A 15,226-nucleotide genomic window follows, 5' to 3' on the forward strand; every position below is an offset into this window, starting at 1 on the left:
AATAAGATGGAATAAGTAAGAGACAGGGAAGGTGATAAACGAAGAAGTGAAAGAGATGATAATGGAGGTAAGAAAGGAAGGAAGGGTAAATTACTGCCTTTGAGAGAGATCATCAGTAACTCATGGCCGTGAGATATACAAAGATATCTATGAACGTACGTGCGTGTGTGTGTGTGTGTGTGTGTGTGTGTGTGTGTGTGTGTGTGTGTGTGTGTGTGTGTTAACTCTCTTGACTCACAATAGATTTTTCCTCTTTCTTTTTCCCTGTTCCTTATATTTTTCATATTCCTCCTCCTCCTCCTCCTCCTCCTCCTCCTCCTCCTTCCTCCTCCTCCTCCTCCTCCTCCTCTTCTTCTTCTTCTTCTTCTTCTTCTTCTTCTTCTTCTTCTTCTTCTTCTTCTTCTTCTTCTTCTTCCTCCTCCTACATCTAGACTTTCCTCCTCCTCCTGTTCTCTTTAAAATTAGAACAATTCATAAAAGCAATAAAAATGTAGCAAAAAAACACAACACAAAGATGTGATCATTCTTACCTCCATCATTAACTGTTTTCTTATTCCTCGAAACCTGCAAAAAGAAAGGAGAAGAATATAAACATTAATTAATTACACAAACAAGCTCTTTTTTTCTATATTTCCTGGAAAGAAACACAGTAATAAGCTTTTTACTTTCACATTGTTGAAAGGTTTAAGGTTAATGGTAAGCTGAGGACGAAGGAAGCTGACGAGGAGTGAAAGGGACTACACATTCGTTCTATTCTTCTTTCTATTCACTGTACAGTTTACATCAAATTTCCATTATGAGAATTCTTTTTCTATTTTTTTGGGGGGAGAGGCTAAATTTACTCTACGTACCGTCTCTCTCTCTCTCTCTCTCTCACACACACACACACACACACACACTGACAAGAATTTTCTTCCTTTAATTCCTTTCTACAGTATACGTGGAGGTGCTGACGAGAGAGAGAGAGAGAGAGAGAGAGAGAGAGAGAGAGAGAGAGAGAGAGAGAGAGAGAGAGAGAGAGAGAGAGACCCTACATTTTTTTCCTCTCCTCTGATTAAAATATTAATTTGTTCAGTCCTTCTTCGTCTTCTTCGGAACCGCCCAAATATACACACGTACATACACTCATACATACATGTACGTATATAATATCTGGTACACACAGTGGGAATTCAGTAGTGTGTGTACGTAAATTACAGCAAGTCTGAATGTGTGTGTGTGTGTGTGTGTGTGTGTGTGTGTGTGTGTGTGTGTGTGTGTGTGTGTGTGTGTGTGTGTGTGTGTGTGTGTGTGTGTGTGTATGCGCTATCATATCTCAATTTCTTTTTTATTACAATTATATTATCAAACTATTTATACATTCTTGCACTTCTCTCTCTCTCTCTCTCTCTCTCTCTCTCTCTCTCTCTCTCTCTCTCTCTATCTATTATTTATCTATCTCTATCTATCTATTTATCTATCTCTATCTATCTATCTATCTATCTATCTCGTCAGCACCTCCACATATACTGAAGAAAAGAGTAAAAGGAAGAAAATTCATGTTAGTTGATGGAATTCAGTAACAAGGCAACCTGAGCAAAAGAATTCACACCTGCCCTGCACTCTCAATATCAACAGGCACAGGTGCGTAAGAAAATGAATTAATAGGATCGCTTCAAACTCCTCGTAAAACATAATTCATTCTATATTATCTTCAGTGTGTAATTTCCATCAAAACGGTCTATTTTTAACACATATATTCTATTCATTACATAATCAGGTGCAGGTGAATATCAAGCTGATTTGCAAATAGAATGATGTCATTACTCGTCTTAGTTCAGGAATTAATAAGTTTTGTGGTTCCATTAATAAAACATCCAAAAAATCATGTCTATCTATTATTTTCAATGCAGCAATGAACAGGTGATGCTAAATTCATTTACATATATATAATTAATGTAAAAAAATCACTTGGATTTCATTAGTTTTCGTTATTAACCACTTCTGTACTGGGACGCATTATGGAGGTCAGAAGATTAATAGCCACAGCCATAACTTTCTGAAGCTGTATAGTACTGGGACGGATTATGGAGGTCAGAAGATTAATAGCCAGAGTTTTCACTATTTTATTCCCCCCCCACATAACTTTCTGAAGCTGCATAGTACTGGGACGCATTATGGAGGTCAGAAGATTAATAGCCAGAGTCTTCACTATTCCCCTCACATAAGTTTCTGAAGCTGTATACAATCATTTAACAGTAACCTGAATAAATATGAAGACGTATCATGGTACTGGGGGGGTTTCCAATGTTGAAAATAAATATGTATATAAAGTAACAGTAAAATACTACTGTAACTAGACTGACTTACATATGATATTAACACCTTCAGCACCATGACGCATTTCTCCATTCATTCTGCTTACTATTTGCTGATTTTATACATCTTCAGAAACTCATGTGGAGGATTTGAATAGTAAAGACTGTGGCCATTAATCTTCTGACCTCCATAGATCCTTCCTAATGTGAATGAAATGGTCTAATCGTACACAAGTCTCAAGGTAAAAATGTGTCCTTGTACTGAAGGGGTTAATGTCAAAAAGTGTATAATTTTGTGTTTTCCTCATGGAGTATCTAGAGACAAGCCTTTCTTATATTCAAGGACACGGACTGGGAACAAAAAACAAATGATCAAATTCATGAATAATAAACAAAACAAAAAAAAATTAATCACCCTTCCATTATAGTTTACAACTCATAACACTAGAGACTGGGAATCAATTAAAACAAAGGAAGGAAGGATTTTAAATTAATGGCGCCGCAACAACGACGGTCATATGGCGCCGCTACTATAAATTAATTTCAACAAACGTGTATATAAAAAAAAACTAACTAAAAGTGATTAAAAACAATACAATTAAGAATGTAAACTAAAAACACTATAAACCTAAATAAAACATTAAAATACATAGAGTAAAATAAAATCAAGTTCACAGCTTTGGGAGAATTAAAACAAAGAATACCACAATTTGTCATACGTAAGATCGACGATTCGCAAGTTGTCGTGTTTTCTATTAATTCAGTTCACCAGAGCCTTAATAGGGCAGTCACAAATTTTCCAGGTTAACCTCCCTCCGTGACCTTGAAAGCAACACTAGCTTAGCAACCCCATCTATTCCTTCCTTTGTCTGTCTGTCTCGTGCACCAGCGGGGAAACGAACTTGTGTGTGTGTGTGTGTGTGTGTGTGTGTGTGTGTGTGTGTGTGTGTGTGTGTGTGTGTGTGTGTGTGTGTGTGTGTGCAGGTCAGCTGAATTACTCGGTGTGTCTGATCGATTGCACGGAAGAAAGAAGGGAGAAGAAAAGAAAGAAGAAAAGAACAGATACAGAAACAAGGGAACATGAAACACAGGACATAAAAAGGAAGTATATAACCTTAATCCTTTAGAGAAATAAACTTAAAAGCAAACAACATAATAGGTTCAAATTGCCTCATTATATCTTCTTTTATCACACTTGCTAATGCGCAGGACAAGAGTGACCCGGAGGAACATAGGAACAAATGTATGCCCTGTGACCTTTACTCTACGTACTTAACTATATGAAGGCAGGAATGGGAGACATAATGGACCTTTTTATCACTCGTACTAACGTAAATTCGATCAAAGTAACTAATTTTTTTTTTTTTTCATGTTTAGTGTCCACAATAAGCAAATTTTCTACGATTGTATTACGAGTTTTTTTTGTTTTTAGTTTTTTTTTTCATTTTGTTTTTTTGACTCATACTAACAGAACGTAAACTTAATCTAAGAGAAGGAATCTATATTTCTTTTCTTTTCTGCGTGTATTCACTGTCCATCTCAGAAAATCTCAATTGTCTTTTACCCTGTTTTTTTTTTTTTTTTTTTTTGTCACTCGTATTGGCGAAACGTAAACTCGATTGAAGAGGTAAAGAAATATAGTTTTTTATTTTTTCTGTATTTTTATGTTCACCATCCAGATTGCAAAATCACTCAATGGTTCTTAATCTTAGTTCATTTATCATATTCTAATCTGCTCACTGTCCGTCTTAAATAGTCTCGCAATAGTCTGTTAACTTATTTATTTATAATTCTTATCACTAGTATTGAAATCACATGGACTTAATCGAAGAGATACAGAAAAACACTTAATCTTTTTTACTGTGCTCAGCGTTTGCCTTGGTCAACCTTTCCCTTCAGCTCATCCACATCAATAATTGCACACCCCTCCTTCATTCCACACACACACACACACACACACACACACACACACACACACACACACACACACACACACACACACACACACACACACATTTCCTACTTTCGTTCCTCCTCTCCTTCCTTGCCTCACTCCCACTCCTCGCCTTCCCCACAACTCTGTTCGTTCCTTACCCTCTGCCCCTCACCTTACACTCCCACACAGTCACAAAATTCAGTTTACTTTTATCTAGACGAAGCGGAGGACCTCTTGACATTCTCTCTCTCTCTCTCTCTCTCTCTCTCTCTCTCTCTCTTGGATTTACCTTCTTCCCCTCACACCTTTCAATATTTCTTCATTCCCACGCACTCTGTCACCTCATTCCCCTCATTCCCTCACTCGCCGTCACGCTACTTGTCACTCCTCGCTGTAATCTAGATAAAAAGCGCGAAAAACACATGCAAGTATGACATTTCTACCGAGTTCTACCCTCATTGAAACAGACAAGCGAAAGTAGTGTTTGTTATGGTTATTTGGAAGTCTCATCCCACTGCTGCCACCATATATAAAGGGATAATAATAGTAATAATAGTAATGCAAGTGTCATATGGTCTTTCTAAATCTTAACTGAATTTTGATCTATTATTGCTACCATTTAGAGAAAAATAAATATAGCTCATTTGATCTGCGTATAAAACTATTTCCTTTATTTGTGAATTTCATCTTATATTGGTGTCATTTACGTAAGAAAAAAAAGACGTAACTTTGTCTCTGAAATAATTATATTTTTATATTTGTGCGTCTCGTTCTACCTGCCACCATTCATATAAGGAAAATAAATAATGCATGTCTATATTTATCCTCGTAAAAGTCAAGTTCAAACTCCTGTTAATTTCGTCCTCACATGTAAAAAATAAATAAATAATAATATAAGATGAAGTTTAAATTTTCTATCGAAGTAGTATGAAAAGGTCTCTTTCCTCCACCCGCCGCTTTACTACCTCAAGGAACGCTTTCACGAAACTTTTCCTAGTCCCAGTAAAGGAAAATAAAAGCACATAAAAATCCTAGCGCTCTTCATCTTTGCAGACTTCGTTTTGTACACGGAAGGACGACAGTAAAAACCTCAACTTATCTTCCTGTCTCGAGCGCTGCAGGAAGGGGAAAATTAGCAACAGACGCGGAGAGGCACCAAGCAGTGGGAAGACAAGGAGTTGCACTGGGGCTGTCTCGCTTCCGGGCTTGCCTTGAGTACGGTTATTATCCCCAAAGAAAACACAGGTTGGCGTAAGGCAGAGGAGCCAGACGCTGCCGTCCCTGCTTGCTGGCTCCAGGACCTCTCCTTCCCTTCTGGCTTCCTCTCTCTACTCATATTATTTTGCCTCCTCTCTACCACTACTACTTTCTACTATCTCTGCTTCCTCTCTAATCCTACTACTGTTTACTACATTTGCTTCATTCTACATTCCTTTATGTACTGTTAATACTCTGTACACTAAATATTCCTGCATCGGACAATAAAATAAAATATCGTACGAGTTTCTACACTATCAGCGTTCACTTATCCAGTATTCCGCTGCCCACTACTTCTCTTCCATAACTTCAATTCATCCTATTACTTTCTAGTTTGAGAATTAGGTTATCGAAATAGGTGAGATGTATATTTAACTTCGCTGTTTCTACTTATACCAGTTCATTTCATTTTCATCTTCTACCTATCCACTCATAACTTACCGTCCTGATCCTAGTTCTTTATTTCCTCATCATTCTATTGCGCTAAGGAATGAATGAGTCACTTAATCAACCAAAGATTTAGCTTCACTGTTTTTACTTACCTGTTCATTTCATTTTCATCTTCTACCTATCCACCATAGCTTACCTATCTTACCTTCTACCTATCATAACTTACCGTCCTGATCTTATTTCTTCATTTCCTCATCATTCCATTGCGCTAAGGAATGAATGAGTCACTTAATCAACCGTCGTGGTACAGTGGAACCATGCGTGCTTTGGGGTCCGAGGGGTCTCCAAGCGCACGGGTTCGAATCCTGTCAACGGTCTGAGTGTAGGTTGGGCTTCCTCACTCGGGGCAACGGTTTCCTAGTGGGTGGGCTTTGAGATAGGAGGTACCACAAAAACTATCCCCTTTAGCCCAGAAATTCTCGTGAAAAGCCCACATGGTATAAAAAAAAAAAACAATCTTTCTATTTATTCATCCACCTGCCAATCTTTTCGGCATCCACTAAACCTCTCCACATCCTGTTTCCTATTTTCATTTCCAACTACAGTAACTTCCACTTCCTTTCACTCCACACACTCCATTCATCATCCATCTACTTTCCTTCACGGGCTGATTCAATTTCAACCACACAAATCGCCTCCTCTGTGCTGACTCGCTCTCTCTTCTACTGAATCTACTGTTAGAGAGAGTGCAACTGAATTAAAGCGGTGGAAATAGCAAGAGAGAGAGAGAGAGAGAGAGAGAGAGAGAGAGAGAGAGAGAGAGAGAGAGAGAGAGAGAGAGAGAGAGAGAGAGAGAGAGAGAGAGAGAGAGAGAGAGAGAGAGAGAGAGAGAGAGAGAGAGAGAGAGAATGTGTGTGTGTGTATACCGCGGGGGTCTCAGTTCCTCGAGGTAACCACACAATGCTCCTTCCCATGTCACTTAGTAATCAATAACGCTTTACTAGTTTCTCTGCCGCCACGACCACTACTACTACCACTACCACCACCACCACCACCACTGTCACTGCTATTACTTCTACTATTACTACCTCAAGAATTCCAATACGTACTGTTTTCATTACTACTACTACTACTACTACTACTACTACTACTACTACTACTACTACTTCTTCTGCTTCTACTGCTACTGTTGCTACTATTATTACTACTACTGCTGCTACTATTATTACTACTACTGCTATTACTACTACTTATGCTACTACTTTTACTACTTTAACTCGTTCCTTTCTTCCTTTCTTCCTTCCCCACTCGCCTCGTTTTATAGCCACTTACGCACTTATTCACCTAACATTCAAATCGCACCTATACACGCACAAGCACACACACACACACACACTACTACTATTACTACTACTACTATAATTACTACTACTACCACTACTACTAGTACTACTACTACTATTACTACTACTATTACTACAACAACTACTACAACTACTACTATTACCACTACAACTACAACTATTATTACAGCTACAACTACAACAACAACTACTACTACTACTCATACAGTTATCATCGGAGCAAAACAACAACAGCAATCACTACCACCACTACCACCACTACCATCACCACCACCACCACCACCACCACCTTAAAATCACACATAAACCACAAACGGAGCCGAAGTCTTAAGCAAGCCCTGACAAGGTCACTTCTGTAGCAATATGAAGAGAGTACCAAAAAAGACCACTGTCAATGAGTCTCTTCAGGTGAGTTTTGCCTAATTAACACCTGCAGGAGAGAACAGGTATGAAGCATGGGAATTTGTAAGGAGCAAACAGATTAGGAGGTAGTAGTGGTAAGAGTAGTCAGGATATTGAACAGCGGGAGGAGCAGTACGAGGAAGAGGAAAGGAAGATTAGGGATAGCAGGAGGAGGAGGAGGAGGAGGAGGAGGAGGAGGAGGAGGAGGAGGAGGAGGAAGAGGAGGAGGGGAAGGAGGAGGAGGAGATACATAAGAGTGAGTTACTTTTTACTGTTCAAATGTAGGAGAGAGAGAGAGAGAGAGAGAGGAAGAAGAGAGAGAGAGAGAGAGAGAGAGAGAGAGAGAGAGAGAGAGAGAGAGAGAGAGAGAGAGAGAGAGAGAGAGAGAGAGAGAGAGAGAGAGAGAGAGAGAGAGAGAGAGAGAGAGAGAGAGAGAGAGAGAGAGTAAGAGAGAGGAGACGAAGAGGAGGGAAGGAGTGAGGGAGGAGGATACTGTGGGGAGAGGAGAAAATAAGAGGCTGACTGAGAGAGAGAGAGAGAGAGAGAGAGAGAGAGAGAGAGAGAGAGAGAGAGAGAGAGAGAGAGAGAGAGAGAGAGAGAGAGAGAGAGAGAGAGAGAGAGAGAGAGAGAGAGAGAGAGAGAGAGAGAGAGAGAGAGGTCCGTGAGTCAGGCAACACAGAAGTGACTCATGGGAAAGTCTTGTTCTGAATAATGGATCCATCATAGAGACGTAAGAACCCCCCCTCCCTCCTCCTTCGCTCCTCTCCCTCTCCCTCCCTTCGTTTCCCTTCCCTTCCCCTCACCTTTCCTTTCTTCCTAGTATACTTGATGGTGGGAGGGTAGGAGAGGGGAGAAGGGCGGGCAGGGCAAAGGGGTAAGAGGAAGGGGACTGGTGAAATGGCAGTGAGGAAGTAAAGGAAAAGAGTTACTCCTTTTTCCTTCTAACACAAAGGAGTATTCGAGAACGTACAGTGTATACCTAAAGCTGAAGACCTGACGGGGCAAAATGCAAACTCGGTTACCTACTTCGCTAAGGTACAAAAGTATAAAGGGAAATATTATAAAGAATCACCAAATAAACAAAGGAAATAAAAAGAAGTCAAGGCAGATATGTACAAGGAAATGACTTCGTGACTTTGTGGTGCTCACTGATGATTTCATTTTCTTTGTGCTACAGCAACGAGGGAGACGAGGAAGTCACAGTATTCAGTGGAAATAAAGATATACGTACAGGAGGAACATGTTTTAGTGAATTATTAGTGTAGGATTATCATTATTATTATTATTATTATTATTATTATTATTATTATTATTATTATTATTATTATTATTACTGTTGCTATTGTTGTTGTTTCTTCATATTCATTTTCTCTTAATTCCACTCATTTATTTTCTCAAGTACATTAATTTTCACTTTATCTATTTGTTTAATTTATTTGATAATTTTTCTATATATCTATTTGTCTTTTCTTAATCATTTTATCTTCCTTTCTTTCTTTCGCAACACCATGTCCAGAATGGCAGCACTTATTACCTGCCTCGGGTTACAATACTGACTCAACACATCATAAATCACAACCAGTGAAGTGTCCAGGGTAAACAACCGCGACATTGCATCACTTTCAAGCAACAGAATGAAGTAAGCCTCACTCACTCAGACTTGAAGATTTTGCCGCTAGGAAAGCAACATATCAGTGACTCCATCCTGCCTTGCAACACTTTCCAGCAACGCGAGGCTCAAGATTTTTTGCAATACGTTCGTGAGATGAAGGCCAGTGACGAAAGATTGTGTGATATGACATAAACAAAAAAAAAGTTAGACATTTCTTTCCCGATGTCGGAAGAGTCTCTTAAATAAATGAAGCTTTGTTTTTGTATACCGGCGAAAACATTAACTTGCGGAATGCTGACACCAGTGAGACACATGCTCATGCTGATATGACATTAAAAAATAACACTATAAGCTTCTATTTCCAAGTGTCGAAAAGGTCTCTTATAAAACTGATTACTTTGCCACTGTAAAGCAACGGAACTTCACCTGAATCTTGATAATAGAATGCACTTGAGACTTGGTTTAAGTAAGCTTGGGTGATCAGAAAAATAAAGATAAAAGACAGTAAATATTTTGAACAAGTATATGTCTTCCTGTTTATGTAATCACACCACTCTTCCATCAGACAATCATGTTGAAGCTCGAATATAAGGTGAATGGATTAAGAGTGACTTGGAAACAGAAGAATAAGTCATGTTTCTCAGTCAGAGAATACATTGACTAAAGCTTTCATTATCAATATTAAATTTGTCAAGCACTTACATATATCAATAGACTCAACGATCTCATGAGACCAGAAAACACTTGAGTCAAGCATTAATTAATTCTATCAAAGAGAACATTTCAACACACTCACTTTTGAATATTCTTTTTCGACAATTCTCTTTTGCGACTGGTATCTTCAGGGGGTCATTTTCTACACCTTTTTATCACTTTTAAATGAATAAATTAACAAATAAATAAACAAACACTCCAGCAGCTGATAACCTTTACAGGGAACGGAGTCTTCAGGAAACGACTCAGCGAAGAAAGTAACAGATAATTATATATTCTTAACCGCACACCCCTGACGTGGGAACGCTGGAAGGGCGATTCTGTCACGTCACTCCGCCACGTGCACTGTTGACGAAGTGGTGTAGCACAGGACGCTCATTGACGGGGGGAAAAATCATAAGGTATTCACCGTTATCTTGTGGCCTTGTTCATTCAGTTCAGGGGTTCAGGAACGCCACGAGTGATGACTAAACTTGTGAGGTGAATGGTTTGATTTGTACAGAGAAAAACTACGTGTGTGTGTGTGTGTGTGTGTGTGTGTGTGTGTGTGTGTGTGTGTGTGTGTGTGTGTGTGTGTGTGTGTGTGTGTGTGTGTGTGTGTGTGTGTGTGTGTGTGTGTGTGTGTGTGTGTGTGTGTGTGTGTGTGTGTGTTTCCTTCTTTAATCAACTAAAAAAAAAAATTAAACGTGGGTATGTGTTACTAATTATATAAAGAAAAACTGAATACGTAAAAATATTATTGAAAAGTGTGTGTGTGTGTGTGTGTGTGTGTGTGTGTGTGTGTGTGTGTGTGTGTGTGTGTGTGTGTGTGTGTGTGTGTGTGTGTGTGTGTGTGTGTGTGTGTATCCTAAATTATGAAAACAAAAAATAAACAGCTGTGAATGGAAATATAATTTGATCTATAGTAAGAAAATGTAACCATAAAATAAAAAGGAAATAAAGAAGAGAGTGCGTGAACTATTACAAATACTACACGATTAAAGGTGGAAATATAATAAACTAAAAAGAGTAAAATACATGAATCTCCCTCAGAAACTCGCATTATTTCTTTCAATATTTCAGAGAACATTCTTTTCACTTTTTTTGGCAAACTCGCATAAAAGCATCAACTGTGACTTACATTCTCCTAATTAATTAATGATCTTACTCAGAACAATAGAACATGAAACGAACTTTTCTATTTAGCATTCTCTCCCTTAACAAAGCGCACCAGAAAACATGAAAAAAAAAAAACATGAATAATCTTAATGCATACCATCACCACAACCACCACCACTACCACCACCACCATCACCACAATCATCAGCAGTCTTACCAACATCACAGAGCTATCTACAAAGATCGATGATATGATTAACCACGTTCTCAAGGCTGTTCTTCCCTATTAAGGTCATAAAATAAACTATCACCGTTACCAAGAAATCATCAATGAAAACCCTATAAGCTTCCACCACAGCTGATCACCCAAAGCACGTAACCACGCAACTATTTTCAAAGGCCATAAAGATTTCAAGATTTCATGGCTCTTTCTTGTTCATTAACCCCTTCAGTACCATGCGTGTTTCCATATTCATTCTGCTTACTATCTGATGATTTTTTACAGCTTCAGAAACTCATGTGTGGAGTTAAAATAGTGAAGATTGTGGTCATTAATCTTCTGACCTCCACAGATCCTTCTTAATGTAAATAAAATGATCTGATCGTACACAAATCTCAGGGTAAAAATGTGTCCCAGTACTGAAGGGGTTAAAGTCAGAGAATAACTATTAAACTATCATAAAACACCAATAATAGTCCTTAGGCAACTTCCACTACAGCCAGTTAAAAGTAAAGACTCTGAAACCTTTGATAATACAAGCATAATAGTGTATTCGTGTTTACTGAACGTGTATGACGCAAATGTTCCTGAAAACAAGGGGGAAGTTTGTGTGAGTGATGGAAACACGAGACAGTAGTGATAAAATATACATCCCTATGGCCTCTTTTACCCAGAGCTCTTGTAATTGTTAACTTCCTCTTCCTTCCCTTCCCTCCTTCCCTCCACCTCTTAATTCCTCCTACTCTCCTTTTCCATCCTCTACTCTTTGTTCTTCATGTCTTTCTCTTCTACTTTTTTTTATTATTTCTTTCATACCCTTCCTTTCAGTGCATGTTCATAAACACAATTTTAGCGTACCACCTATGCATACATTCGCCTACTGTGCTCTCTCCTCCTGCTCCCCCGTGGTTTTGTCCCTGCACACGCCTGGTTCTCCCTCCACGCATACAACACGAACGCATGCACAGACAGGTCCCCGGCACGCGTATATTTCTTTACCGCGCGTTATGACCATCAATATATCAATACATGACGCTGAAATGCTCCTAGTCCCCTCCACCGACCAGCGGCCTTCACCTCTCCAGCGCTCCACAACTTCCCTGCTTCCTCTTCCCAGTGCACTTCCTTCCGTTCCATTCCTCGCCTCCCCTAGCTAAACAAGCGAGTAATGCAGAGATAAAGCTTAATGGTAACGCCTGGCAGCAGATAATACCCGTAAAGGAAGTGGTGATAATGGTGCAGGTTCTGAAGTGGAACGGGGAAAAACAAACAGCGTGGTGCAAGTAATTAGTGAAAGTGTTTTAGTTTATCCTTTTTTTTTTCGTCTTTTAGGATTGACTGTGTGTGTGTGTGTGTGTGTGTGTGTGTGTGTGTGTGTGTGTGTGTGTGTGTGTGTGTGTGTGTGTGTGTGTGTGTGTGTGTGTGTGTGTGTGTGTGTGTGTGTGAGGAATAAATGTAGTTTGTTATGGGTTTGTTTACGAAACTTCAAACGTGGAAGGATTGAGTGAATGTAACACTGCTTTCATTCTCTCTCTCTCTCTCTCTCTCTCTCTCTCTCTCTCTCTCTCTCTCTCTCTCTCTCTCTCTCTCTCTAGAGACTCTCTCTCTCTGACTTTCTACCTTATTTTCATCCATTTTATATAAATTTTCCAAGCAATCATGATGAAGTTTGCCGTATGTACATCATTGAGTGAACAGGGCTGTGAAAGGAGACACAAATATGTGTGTGTGTGTGTGTGTGTGTGTGTGTGTGTGTGTGTGTGTGTGTGTGTGTGTGTGTGTGTAATCATCACCCTCACCATCATTTTAATTACTCCATACCCTACATTCCTTCTCCGGAACACTCATTCTCTTCCTCTCATCGTCCTCTGCCACTCTTTACCTCTTCCTCTGCCGTCACTTTGCTCTCCTAAACATTCCCTCTTCCCTCACGCCGTCGCCCTCACAGCACACCCATTCCCTTGATTACTGAGTGGTATAATCCCTTTCACCTGTAGTCATTATCACCACCACCACTGTCTTTTCATTATTAGTATTCCTACAATATCATACTCCTCACTAGAATAATTTAGTCAACAGGAAAACGAAAATAATCACGGAGAGAGAGAGAGAGAGAGAGAGAGAGAGAGAGAGAGAGAGAGAGAGAGAGAGAGAGAGAGAGAGAGAGAGAGAGAGATGGTGAAAGGTAAAAAATTAGGAGTAATGTGTAATTGAGGGAAAATAACGAAAGGATAGATATAGATAAAGAAGGAGAGAAAGACAAAAAGAGCAATGGAGAGCAAAATAACGATAAAAGACTAATAAAAGTGAAAAGAAACTAAAAAATGAGAGAGAGAGAGAGAGAGAGAGAGAGAGAGAGAGAGAGAGAAAGAAACATATGTGCGCATGACAGTAATAAAGCTAACGACAGGATAGGTAGTTGTAGTTAACTTGTTACTGCCAACCTCGTCTATGCATCCATTAATACGGCAATTAGGGAAGACAATAGAAGCTGACACGGTAATTAAAACTCAGGTGAGGTGGAGCGGACAGGTGTACAGGCTTAAGCTCTTATTATACGCCAGTTTCAACACACACACACACACATACAAAAGAAAAGAAACACACACACAAATGTTTACCTGTGTGTGTGTGTGTGTGTGTGTGTGTGTGTGTGTGTGTGTGTGTGTGTGTGTGTGTGTGTGTGTGTGTGTGTGTGTGATTTGCTTCGTACCTTTCAGGATGTCAAGAGAACGTGTTCCCGTCACCACCACAATACCTGCAAATAAATAAAAGCGTCACGTCAGGATTCCAGGAGTGAGGGTATGAAACGAACCTTTTACTGGCTGCTAAGATGAGAGAGAGAGAGAGAGAGAGAGAGAGAGAGAGAGAGAGAGAGAGAGAGAGAGAGAGAGAGAGAGAGAGAGAGAGAGAGAGAGAGAGAGAGAGAGAGAGAGAGAGAGAGAGAGAGAGCAATTATAGTTAAGCATGTACAAACAGACGGAGACACAGACAATAATCCAGCCAGTCAAATAGAAATGTGAGAAATGTGAGAAATAAGAAAGAAGGAAAGAAAGAAAGAAAGAAAAAAGAGAAAAAGATAAAGATGAACGAATAAACTAATGAGGTAAAAATATGAAAAAGAATGAAAAATCAAAAGAAGGGAAAAAAGGAAGGAAGGAAGGAAAGACGGAAGGAGAGAAGGAAGAAAGAAATGAGACAATAGACACAAATATAGATAAAAAAAAAAAAAAACACAACAATTCAAGTTAGTGACAAATTACATTAACTTCCTACATTCAGATACACATTCTCAGTCCTTAACACTCCCGGCAAAACACCACAACACCCTAAACAACAAACACCAACCAATGAAAGCGCAAAACACAAACGCTTCCTCATCACCACAAAGCAAACAAAACCATCACATCTACACCAACACCCTGAGCGCAAAAAAATCTCAAACTCCACTACGGAAAAATTAAAAACACACCCACATCACCACAAAAACAGAACCATCAACTCCCACAATAAAGAATCTGGAGTGTCATGGTAAGAAGTTTCGTCGCCAGATCCTCCGTGCTTCTATAAATACGAGCGGCTCTCGGAAGCTGGTGAACGTAGGAGAGTGGCAAATTGCAGGCCAGATAATGAGGAAAGTTTGTAAGGTGTCATCTTTCCAAGCGGAATACAAGCGCGTCTGAGTGTGTCCGCGAAGAACTAAGGAAAAATAAACAGGTAGACGGAAAGTGGTTGGAAGAAAGAGGGACGAAACGAGGAGACAGAAAGAGGGGAGAGGAAGAGACAGGTAAGGAGGAGCAGCAGGTAATGAAACACACTTGTCAATATCAGGTGACATGGCGTTCCCACAGGTAGATCGGCTACTAATTACGTGTCCTCATGCCTCCCTTTGTTACCTCCAAGGCCGAACCTTCTAAAATACTTACTCTACGTACA

The 15,226-nt window shown here is 39.5% G+C and overlaps 1 long non-coding RNA gene across 1 annotated transcript in view; it reads right to left on the reverse strand.

Moving 5' to 3' along the window:
* Positions 1–439: 439 nt before the first annotated feature.
* Positions 440–15,226, reverse strand: part of LOC123507852 — a 58,698-nt gene continuing 43,911 nt past the window's right edge. The window contains exons 2-3 of the long non-coding RNA XR_006675804.1: positions 14,004–14,048; positions 440–564 (exon numbers count right to left, since the gene is read on the reverse strand). This is a non-coding gene — a long non-coding RNA (uncharacterized LOC123507852). The remainder of the gene's footprint in view (positions 565–14,003; positions 14,049–15,226) is intronic.

The sequence above is a fragment of the Portunus trituberculatus genome, chromosome 23 (genome assembly GCF_017591435.1).
Source record: "Portunus trituberculatus isolate SZX2019 chromosome 23, ASM1759143v1, whole genome shotgun sequence".
Taxonomy (NCBI): Eukaryota; Metazoa; Arthropoda; class Malacostraca; order Decapoda; family Portunidae; genus Portunus; species Portunus trituberculatus.